The sequence below is a fragment of the Pyxicephalus adspersus genome, chromosome 3 (genome assembly GCF_032062135.1).
Source record: "Pyxicephalus adspersus chromosome 3, UCB_Pads_2.0, whole genome shotgun sequence".
Lineage (NCBI taxonomy): Eukaryota > Metazoa > Chordata > Amphibia > Anura > Pyxicephalidae > Pyxicephalus > Pyxicephalus adspersus.
Window position 1 is genome coordinate 82,971,397 of NC_092860.1, and position 12,679 is coordinate 82,984,075.

At 39.2% G+C, this 12,679-nt stretch overlaps 1 protein-coding gene across 3 annotated transcripts in view; it reads left to right on the forward strand.

The window, feature by feature from the left end:
- Window positions 1–12,679, forward strand: part of AFF1 (ALF transcription elongation factor 1) — a 71,306-nt gene that overhangs the window by 24,256 nt on the left and 34,371 nt on the right. The window lies entirely within an intron of this gene.

Consider the following 12,679-nt stretch of genomic DNA (forward strand, 5'->3'; position numbering starts at 1 on the left):
ACAAGAACAATGGTCTTGGGACTGTTTCCAAAATCCTTTAAACAAGGAAGAGAGCTGGATCTATCTTTAAGGACATGTAATGTTGGGCCCAGGGCTCCCAAATTTTTCTCCAGCCTTGAAGAGTTTTAATAATGTATGCCCAAAATGCGAAGCAGACAAGTTTTTTGTTCATCAGGTACCATGACATTTTAGACTTCACTTGGTTGACTGTTGGTATTTGCTGTTTTCCATGCCCTCTGTTTTTGAATTGGTAAGGGTTACATGCTGTCAGCTGAACATCACGTCTAGGTCTAGCCAGGACCATATAGATCAGTTGGTATACTGCATACCAAAATCTTCGAATTCTGGGCCAAACCTACCAACATGGAAGAGTACCCGTGGTCTGGCCTGGCATCAAGTACTATATCAATGCGTGGCACTAAATAGCTGAAAATAAGGTGCATGTAGGCACATTGTTTATTGCAGAAGTGTATCTTTTGCAATTAAACCTGTTTATCTACCTTTTTTGCAGTCTGAAATGTAGACTGAGCTGCTTTACTGCTTCTTGACAAGAGGTAAATACTAGTGACAGATTCCCTTAAAAAAAAAAAAAAAAAAAAAAAAAAAAAATCACCCTAAAGCTGGGTACAGACGTCCAATTATTGATTATATATTATCGCGAAAGATCGTTTAAGGACTGCACGATGCCGGAACGAGTGCTGTACATACAGCACTGTTCTGCTTTATACAGAGGGAAGTGGGGGAAAGAAGGAGCGGCACCCCGCTGCGTGCTCTCCCTCTTCCCTTGCATTAGGATCGTTCCTTGTCCGTGGATCCGCCAGGATGGTCGTTCAGGCGATAGGCGACGGACGATGTACACGCACCAGATTCTCATCCGATATCGGCCCTGAGCCGAATATTGGGTAGGAACCATTGGACGTGTGTACGTAGCTTTACATTGTGGCTCCTTAAGGCACTTATAGGGTAAATTTCTGCTCATTTAAAAGAGCACTCAAAACCCATTTTTTCAAACTTGCCTACCCGGCTTCTTCTGTCATTTGAAACCATCACTACTTCCCACACTACATATCTCACATCCTTTGTGTGTGAAATTCCCCCACCTACTAGATTGTAAGCTCTTCGGGGCAGGGTCCTCTCCTCCTGTATCACTGTCTGTATTAGTCTGTCATTTGCAATCCCTATTTAATGTACAGCGCTGCGTAATATGTTGGCGCTATATAAATCCTGTTTTATTATTATTATTATTATTATTATTAATGTTTGTTTTGTCTAGGAAGAACATAACAAATTTGTTTACTTATCTTCACTCTCCAATGACTGGCACTACAGAATTTGGGTTTACCTTTAGAGTCCTCACTTCCAGTGCAGGTCCTGCTTTTTTACTCAGTGATGTCAGGGAACCTGTGACCAGTGGAGCGGAAATAACTCACTGATACCTTTTTCTTGTTGGCCTATCACAAAGCACATTGTATTTTGTGAATGTTAGTGATTGTCAAGGAGAAATGGGTAGTGTGAATGACTGGGCTGTTTAGTGAATAAGAGCTACCTATCTTACCGTTGCAGCGCAGGAAGCATGGTGAGGGACACCACAAGAAAATTACTTGGGATGAAACTATTTGACCCCTTGATACCTATAGTATAGTTTACCATTTGAGCATAATAAAAAATACTTTAATATTGCCATATTATATTGTTTTTATACAAATGAAAAAGTATTTCTTCAACTCTTTCCTAAATCTGCCATGAACCTTACTTACTGTACTGATTAATTGTGCCCGACGCTGTGTATTTACAGGCGTGTTTCTGAGAACACAGTGAATTATGGCAGCATTGTTCATTAAGCTGGCTTGTTGAGTTGTTAAAAGTTAATTGGGGCTTTTCAATGTCCTGCAAATAGCTACCAGCTCACCATCTTCTTTTATGACATCATTTGGTCTGGTAGTGAGGGTCGCAAAAATATGCTGCTTGGAGTGCTGTTCCCATGGTTTGTTCCAGGTCAGGGTCAGGGCATTGTTAAACCAGCAATCTGAAAGACATAAAATAATACTCCCACACCAGGGAACATATTATCAACATGCACTTCTGTAAAGGGCACTGGAGGGTATGGTTGTACACTATATTCTGAGACGTTTAGGCTGGTCAAACACGGTAGGGACAGGATAAAGTTTTGCTCTTTTGATGTTCGTTCCTTAGATGCATTTTTTTTATTTGCTGGGATATCTGGGTAGTAACTTCCCATTTCTCCATTTCCCTAAACTTTTTTAAAAGGCATATTCCATTTCAGTTAATTGTTGCCTGTTTGGCTTTCTGTATCTGGCTTCCACTTTTCTGTTGTGGCAATTAGGAATATATGAGACATTTTTGTAAAGAGTGAATACAGGTATATTGGCCCAATGGGCTTAATGCAGTTTCCCAAAAATGTATAAAACAGGTATATGCAATTAATCAGAGAAATGAGCATTTAGAGTAAATCTGTGGTTTGTCAATGTTGGGCAAATAACATGAGTACTTGTTTTCACACAAGCTACTTGCAAAAATAGCATTAGATTTAACATTGAGTCCGCTGTTAAATGTGTGTCCTTGGCAAGAGTGAGGCACGTCTTGCTGTAGTTGAAAACCTGTTCATTGGGTTTTGAATTTAAAACCTTGGGGGTGGGCAGGAGCAAACTAGGCCAGACCCACCCTAATGGCTCCACCCACCACTAGGGAACGCCCCCCCACATGAAATCACTCTCCTCCGTATGCATTGGAGCTTTCCCTATTTACTGCGGCGGCGGAAGTATCAGGGCCGGCCGCGGTAAATAGGGGAGCAACTGCAAGGGGGTGGCACCGAAACTCGGGCAGCATTAGGCCAGATCGGCCAGGGGGTGTTAGGCCGGAACGAACTACCAGCTAGGCCATATCTGGCCTAAAGGCCGGAGTTTGCTGACCCCTGTTTTATACATTTCTTGTAATTTATTTCCCAAAGCCTTGTAGTACTTTGGTCGAGACTTCTTGTGACATGTATGCATGCTGCAAATATTTATTGGCATTTTGTGATATGAATCATTTTTTCTGTCTTGTTCATCACACTATTTGTCTGAACATGATTTGTGGAGAGCTGGGGTGGAGTATAAACAATATAATTAGGTTATGAAATGGAGAGGCTGCAGTTTCTGAATACATCCTAAGTTGCATTAATGCTTTTCGTTTCAGCAAGCAATAGGCGCTTGAGTTAAGCCGTGTGTGTGTGTGTATGGCATTGTAAAATGCAGACTACCATCTCGCTAAAGATTAGGGGCTCTGTCTAAACTTTTCAAAACCACCTTAACCGTTTTGGTGTGATCTTAATCCTACGTAATATGGAAATGACATAATCATATTTAAAAGCAGTCAGAGGTATTACATTTAGCATATTCTTTAGCATATGTATGTATTAAGTGTTCATAGTCTGGGCACAGGTGCACTAAGGACCATTGGGTTACCAAACTGTTCAGGCTGCCTTACAGCTCAATAGCCACTTATATATGTGCAGCAGCCCTCTGCTCAGTACTTGCATTGTAACATTTGTTCAGAAGGTGAGTGGCAGGGGTCAGAAGTATCTGTCAAAGTGGTCTGGTTTAGCAATGTTGTAGGTATGCCTAAAATGTGGGGTTGACCTGGTCATCCCCAAGCCATTCACTTCCTTCTTTTTCAATTTTTCTAATACAAATATCAAGGGAAGGGTTTTCGAATAGTATTTATTTTTTTCTAACATGGGTAATTTAAAGAATTTGCAATAATTAGTATTTATCTGTTCTTTTCAACAAAGCTCAGGATAAAAGAGGTAGCCCATTTACATTTTGTCACAGCTTTGTATATAAACGCAGATGTCTTTATGCCATCTAGGTTTTTTGTTTTTCATTGGTGAAAAATAGCGATCTGTAGCATTGTGGATGTTTCATATGATTAGACTGCAGAGGGTCTATTGTAAAAAGCTGAACTTGCCAATAAAGACGACAAAAACACTAACCTGGCAGATAGCATTTCAAAAGTTTCAATACCTAGAGGTTTCAGTGTGGATTTTTAGAAGATTTCAAGTCCTAATATCCCTACATAATTTGTCTGCAAATCTTTAGTATGTCTCGTTTTGGCTCATCTGTTAAAGTTTTCTTTACACTTATACTTTATATATCTTTTACGTGTATTTAGAAAAAGCATTAAAGACTATACTTTCACTTTAATTCATTTTGACCATTGGCCTGTGATATATTTGCACAATGGGACAATTGTATTGTATATACACTGGTGTGCCTATTTGGTTTTCCGCTTGGATTGCAAGTGGCGCAGTGTATGTAGCCTGCACCTTCAGTAAACAAACTCTACTGCCTTAACAGCTGAAGAGAAAGGAGTCCTATCAGTACAGCTCCTTTGGATATGATCCTTGTGGTTTCAGTGGCAGTAAGAAGATGATATACTATTAGTTTTACTTTAAGAAAGTATAAATGTGACTAAGCAAAGGTAATCTTGGGGCACCAGAATCTTCAGTGAAAGCAGGCAACGCCTATCAGGCAGCATATAAATGAACCTTTCCTAGATTAAAATTTATCACGCTAATATCTGAGGTGCAGTGCAGAGGGGCTGCACATTTTTTTTCCTCCTTGAGTGCATTGATAACACTGGGGAATAATTTTGAACAAATTGTTTGTTGACTTACATTTTTAAACTTATTTACGCTAAAACAGGTATGCTGATTCTCAAAGTGCAGTTAGTTTTCTTCTATCACATCAGGTTTATTTTCTACCACTTATATTAATGCGATTACTGTAGCGTGGATTTGTATAGGCTATTAATTTACCGTATTTTTCGGACCATAAGACGCACTTTTTTTCCCCCTAAAGTGGGGGGAAAATCAGGGTGCGTCTTATGGTCCGAATGCATATTTTTTTACTTACCTGTATCCCCGCCGGTCCCCGCAGCCAGTGTCCTCTTCCTGTGTCCCAGCGTGCGGCACTTGTGCCCGCCCACGAAGGCGCCGCCGATCGGCATTCATTAAATCAATCGGCGCCGCCTTTGTGGGTCGGGCACAAGTGTCCTACGCTGGAAGACAGGGAAACACAGAGGAGGAACACAGACAGAGGCAGATAGCAGCCAATGTCTGTGTTCCTCCTCTGTAGGAGGCTGCTATCTGCCTCTGTCTGTGTTCCTCCTCTGTGTTTCCCTGTCTTCCAGCGTAGGACACTTGTGCCCGCCCATGAAGGCGGCGCCGATCGGCATTCATTAAATCAATCGGCGCCGCCTTTGTGGGTCGGGCACAAGTGTCCTACGCTGGAAGACAGGGAAACACAGAGGAGGAACACAGACAGAGGCAGATAGCAGCCAATGTCTGTGTTCCTCCTCTGTAGGAGGCTGCTATCTGCCAATGTCTGTGTTCCTCCTCTGTGTCCCAGCGTGCGGCACTTGTGCCCGCCCACGAAGGCGGCGCCGATTGATTTCATGAATGCCGATCGGCGCCGCCTTCATGGGCGGGCACAAGTGCCGCACGCTGGATCTCAGGGGAAATCAAATGAATTTTTTTTTTTCTTGTTTTCCCGTGCGGAAAACCTGGTGCGTCTTATAGTCCGGAGCGTCTAATGGTCCGAAAAATACGGTACATACAAGACAGTGTGGTCAGAGGTTGTGTGCTGCTCTACGTAGTGAATAAGCAAAATTTTATTTTTCTATCTACACACGTATTTCCTTTCTTTCGGATCATGTGTGGCTCTGCTGTTTCTCATCGTAAGTGCCTAAACAACCCCGATTCACTTTGTCATATCTGTGGCAGTTTCACCATTCCCAGTCAAAGGGCGAACATCAGCACATTTGTAGAGCAAGCCTATTTGGCATATTTCAAAGTTAAACTTGGTGATCAAGATAAGTCTTGGGCCCCTCATAAAGTGTGCAAACAGTGTGTTGAGGGTTTACGGATGTTGACAAAGGGAACACATGATAAGATGCTATTTTGGTATACCTATGGTTTGGCAACAGCCAGGAGATCATTTAGGTGACATTTATTTTTGTATAGTGAAAACTTCAGGATATAACAAGAAAAATAAATGTAACATAGAGTATCCTAGTCTACCATTGGCTTTACCCCCAGTGGCTGATTCAGATGAAATCCCAGTGCCGGGTTTTCGTTACACTACCCTCTCTTGAAGAACATGGTTATGGTGATGAACTAGGTGACAACAATGATGAAGAGTTTGAAATTGAAGACTTAAGTGATTTGGCACATGGTTTTAGGAGTGTTGAAGAAGGCTTCAGAACTCCTAGCATCAAGACTGCGTGAGAAAAACTTACTTGAAGAAGGAACGAAGGTATCGTACTTTCGAACCAGAGAAATTGCATTTCTGCAGTACTTTAGAACTGACGGTGGCTTTGTGTATTGCCATAACATACCTGGTTTAATGGAGGAATTGGGAATTACAATCTATAAATCAACTGAATGGCGACTTTTCATTGATGGCTCAAAGCGAAGCTTAAAGTGTGTACTCCTTCACAATGGCAATATATTTGGGTCAGTCCCAATTGGCCATTCAGTTTTTCTTTGTGAAGAATATGCAGACCTAAAGAGGGTCATTGAGTTTTTGCAATATCACCAACACAATTGGTCAGCAACCCGGATACACTAAAGCTACGTACACACTTCCAATTATTATCGTTGGTAAACGAACGACGAACGATCTTGCACGATATCTGCGAACGATCGTATAGCACCGATCCTGTACATACAGATAACGACACGATCGTTCGTAGATATTGTACACACAATAGATGCGATCGTTTGAGCGATACAGGAAGTGACGTGCACGTCAGGAAGTGAACGAACATTCGTTCATCACGCATGCTCAGACCATGGACGATCAATGAACAATCGTACACACAAACGATGGTCAACGATTGTCGTCCAATCCGATCCGCCGGTCCGGTCGTTCATTTCCAACGACTTTCCTCGTTCGTCGGCGTCGTTGGTTACTTTTTTTACAAACGATTTTTGCCCGATCGTTCGTCGTTCGTTCGTCGTTCATTTTGAACGATAAAAATTGGAAGTGTGTACGCAGCTTAAGTATCTCTGTTATCTGTGCATGTGGGGCACCTTGGTTCAGTCAGTGATAAGCAATGTGAACGATTCAAACAAGATTTGAAAGTCATAGAAGGACAGTATCAGGGTAGATGGGATGTACATATGATGGCTGACTATTGTTGGAGCATCCTGCGGGATTGTCCTAACACTGAACACTTCAGGAAAAGCTATAAGCGTACATTTTTACTTTAACCGCTTATCCGATTAATTTTCAAATGTTTTCGAATCCTTTGTATGAACAAAAGAAATTTAAATAGTACATTTAAGTTATTATTTCATTATTTTTTCATTGTATGGAAAATTTGTAAGTTTTTTGAAAAAAATGGAGACTACCCTGTATCGTAAAAACTAGATGTGATGGCAAAAAACTAGAGTCATTTCTAAATTCACCACCCAAAATTTAAAAAAAAAAAACAAGTGTGAGATCCAACTAAACAAAAATGCATTTCCAAGTGTAATTTTCAGACCAGCTCTTTTTTTTTTTTTTTTTATCTTGGGTGACCAGACCTTTTGTTTGTCATTTTTCACGTACTGCTTTGAAAGGTCCAGGACCTGCACATTTTTTCAGTAAAATGGTACATTAAAAAATGAGTGCATAAACCATGAAATCCTTATTTCCTAATCCTCCATTGTTGTCTATAGGCAGCACTTATACAGGTCACTGGTTTAGAGTTAAACAATGGCCTTAAAATTATTTCTCTTACTCTAGTATGTCTGGCAAAATTGGATATGTATCAAGCAATTATCTAACTTCTCCAATAAATTCTTCAAATCCTAGGTAAATTTACTGTGCCCCACCACTGGTCATTAGCCAGGCCTACTTTCAGTTCGACAGTATTTCGGTCTTGGCCAATACCAAGTCAAATTTAGGTTCCTAAACTTCTAGCAATGTTAAAAAAAATTCTTTTACTTTTATAGAGGTTTTGTTTAATTTCCGGTTGCATATTCAGCGGAGGAAGTAATGGGAGATCTCCCCAGTGGAACATAGACAACAAATTTACTGACAGTGGTTTTAACCCTTTGCTTTCCAATATTTTTGTTTTTTTTCCCTGTAGGCATAATATACACTTTTAAAATATTTTATTAAGGACTTTCACATGGATTGTTGTGAAGCAGTGTGGTCACCGTTTCTCAACCACATATTTATCTGTGTACAGTTGTGTATGTGTTTGTCAGTGTTGACAAGCTTTAGCAGAAGTTCAGGAGTTAAACTTTGTTGAACAAGAGACAACTGTATACCAGATGCTGAAAGAGACATCAGAGAACACGGCATGCTCCATAACAGGTGACAAACTCTGGACAACTGCCTTTCAAAACCACCTATGTAAACACTTTAATTCATTCAAGTGATGGGGGCTTGAGGGAAAGTAAATTCTCCATTGTGTTGAATCTGATAGCCACTTCTAAAACACCAGAAAGCAACTAGATTTTGTATAGTGGCAATCAATGCTTTATCACCATACCATAATTATTCTAAAAGGGAATTAGAACCTCTTGGGACATGTGGCCCATTTACTCTCATTCCAACTGCATGTGCTACTTTTAAAATGTAGCCATCATGTCCAAATTGGCACTCAGGATGATTGACACAAACGCCACTTATTTCTTTTGTGGTTTACAGCATTCAACACTATCAACGCTATGTGTTGGGTGTTGTCTGGTCGTCTGTAAAGTGGTAATGATGCTGATCACTACTTAAATATGGCACTAGCCGCTAAACCACCATATTGATGGACTATATGCATTCTGACAGCTTACATCAACGCATTAACTTACAAAGGTAAAGGGTCCAATTTATAAATATGTATATGTTTGTTAAACAGAAGACCCAAGAACACTGATCCTAATGTTTGCTTTGTGTCTGGGCTTGGGGTCAAAACCAGCTATTCTGTGTGTTTCTGTTACTTCCTATTGGTTTTTATTAGGTAGATCATGGGATACATTATACTGTTGATTGTTTTATACTGTGGATTGACCATTCATATCTGAAACAAAATATAGTTGAAAAGGTATAATATGCAAATTTGCTTTTCTATTTACACATTTCAGACAGTTTGATATATATTTTCTTTTCTTGTGGACATATGTGTGCGATTATATTTTATAATATACTATTTGCAGAAGGTATTGTGGGTCATAAAATCCTTGTTGGCTACACAACTCGCCTGTATGTGTTTTTTTTTTTTTTTTTTTTTAATGTTGTTGGGCTCATGGCTCGGAGCTAGCAGGTGTTTTCTTACTACTCTGTGAGGTTACTAAGGAGGTCCCCTGAGCACTGTAGCTTTCATCACCTGCCGCCCCTCCCCGACTGTAAGATAACTCGCTCAATAAAATTCAAAGAAGCGAGCTTTCAATCCGACCTTGAGGCCATTTCAGAATAGTGGGTGTGCTTACCTGTGTGATCCGCTGCTCACCATGTCGTCTTAACGCTAGTCAGCGAACTGCCAGAGGGACAGATGTTGCCAATTTCAAATATACAGAGGGGAAGGCAAATATTGCTAAGCAACCATTTACTTGAGAGAGCATTTTTAGGAGCGCAGCCAAGGGAGTTATGCCTGGGAGCTCAGCGAGCCTTCTCATGGCCCTGCCTGTGCGAGGGAAGAGATTAAAAGTTCTTTCCTATGAAAGCTACCGTGGAGCTGCCAGGAGAAAGCAGGCTAACCTGTTAACACTGATTAGGACTGACAAGTGGGCTGGTGTGGAGACAGACAAAGCTTGTGGCCATGTAGGAGGGATGTAAGACATGTTCACAGAGGTAAGATCGTCTTCGCACTGTGATCAGCTGTCAGCGGTAACCAGGTACTCAGTACTCCAAGTACTCCATATCGCCATTGGATTCCTTCTTTTTTTTTTTTTTTTTCCTTCAGCTTGAAATCACTGTAAACAGAGATAGGGAATGTTTGGCTTTGATGGTGTCAGACATATGCTTAATAATCTCCAGATAAGGTCCAAGCCACAGCTTCATCAAGAGATTTGCATTTATAGATAATACATGCCCATGACATCCAACTATTTTTTTTAATCCCACCTGATTTCTTAACAAATAAACAAATGTGTGAGCTGTTTACACTGAGTGAAAGTTGTACGAAAAACAAAAAGTGATGACCAAGTTTTTACCTGATATAATTGATATGGACACGATTGCTTTATTGTTCATGTTCGTATTGTGCATGTGGTTGGCTTGATTTGTTGATATTTGACTATATGGTTTGAGATCTCTGTGTATGAGAATAATATATTTATATCTTGTATGACCTATCTGCATTTTGTAAGGCAAATCAACAGAGAGTTGTACGCGTCCCTCCCAGAATAAACCCTAGGGTAACATGAAGAACAATTAACTATATAGCATGTTACAGAATGTCTCTCCCTTGATGTGCTGTCGTACGTGCGGCTGGTTTAGTCACCTGTGTTTATGGTGGTTTCCTCTTTGCTTTGCATGAGATGGCCATTTTACAGTAAAAGCTTCAATGTTAGTGTAGACCCAAATGTTAAATCCTATGAAATACCTAATCTGCAGATAGTTTTGATGAATAAACTGCTATTTCCTATCCATCAATAAAATAGTATGCAATAGCAAGGAGATTTTTGCTTGTGTTTTTTTTTTTTTTTTTTTTTTTTTTTTTGTGGCAGTACTTCTAAGAAGGATACTATTGGACCTGTGCGAACAAAAAAAAAAGTGAAGTGCTTTATTTTTAGCAACCAGTCGGCTCTCATGTGTCTCATTCTAGTAAATCTGTTGACCTGTTGTTAATTTCTCTACATAAATAAGACAAAAATCGTTTTAGCAGACTTGAAACAACTAAAACGTTGTCACACTCTTAAAGCAGAACTTCAGCATTTTCTTGGGATAGATAAAGTACAAATATCTAGATTGTAAATGAAAAGTCACAAAGCAATGCCGCCAATCAGTGTTCAGACATAGGTTTTTTTCCATGTATATGTGTGTATATATGTTTGCTTCTTTTTTTATTAAAAGTGAGTTATGCGAGTATAGACTTTAAGTGGACGTCACCACGTTTGACACATTTTCACTGAATCAAACACAGATTTGTTTCTATGGGCACAATACCAGTTTCTTCCCAAGTGGTATAGTCTTCTGGGAATTGAACCGGCTGCTAAATAAAGGAAGACATAAATTGTTTCATGATCGGAGCCAAAATAAAAAAAGACTTGTGAAAATGACTTCTCGTGGATATGGATTATTGTGATGTTGTCCATAAATCTATAAACCTGATCATTTTATGATATGATGAACAAATCTAGAAGTTTTGAATTGACAGATCCATTATCATTGAGCTAAAACCAGTTGAGTGGGATGGAGAATGGTGTTATATTACAGCTGATCGTGTGTGTATTATAAAACAATTGCTTTTCTTCCTACTTTTTCCAGAACACAGTTTTCAGTTAAAGTAATTGGATCAGTACAGTTTATTTACAATGTATGTAGCATGGAAACATTAATCTCATCTTTTCTGTAAATGAAATGGTCATTTACATTAAAAATAAATAAATGCGTGTATGGACAAGGTATATTGTAGCTTTTTACCTAATGAGATCTATATTTTGTAAATACTGTACTTTTCTATTGAACTGTTCTAAAAATGGTCATTTTTTGGGTGTCGGAAAAAAAGAAATATATAATTTTGTGAAATCACAAATTGTTTTATGCCAGTGAAAGGTTGGCCTGTTTTGGAGAATAGGTAACATCTGTATACTTTTCATTGCTGAGCTGCTTATTGTGTATTTTAAAGTGTAGCTCCTTTTACAGTAAAATGCCACATTATGGAGAAGGTAAATGCATTTTTAAATACTGATATAACCCGACATCCTATCACTCTTAGTGCTGTGGTAATTAACAGGAAACCAGAAAAGTATGAAATGCGAGCCACAAATGTTTTGGTGTATTGGAAACTACAGTCTGGATAGCATGTTTTCAGGCAAGCAGCTGAAGGTGGCAGTGTTTAGGCAGCTCAGGAAAGGCACCTGCATTGTGAATGCAGACAAGTGATATGAGAAACAACAGTAGCAAGTAAAAAAAAAAAAGTAATGGGGAAAGTGATTTGTAAAATTTCATTGATTTTTGTAAATGGACTCCCATCTAAAATTTCTGTATGTTTAGCTGCAGTTCTATTTTAATGCATTTTACATCTCTTTACAGAGGACAGGGAATTATGAATAGCTGTGTAATAAAACCTTTTAATATGCTAGAATTAACTCGGTGGTTCCTTTATTAGTTATATCTATCTAGCACTGGTTATAACAAAAGTTTTGCCTTCAGAAGAGCCTGATTAATTTACAAATTGGATTCAACAAGATTCTGGTAATTTTTCTATGGATTATGGTCCAAGGTAAAACAATACTGTTACCCACAGTGTTCCTGTTAACATCAGACAAAATGGGTTCATGGATTCCTACTTTGTATAGCAAACTTTCACCCTACCACCCTTCTTTTCTCATTAATCATTGTTTTATACTCATAAAGCATCCATTTTTTTTAATCATTCTGTATTCATTGTAGCTGCATTTCTTACTTTCTGAGACCCATGTGTCAATCTTCTAATGTATCATCATTAAAGTTAAACACATGCGTCTGTG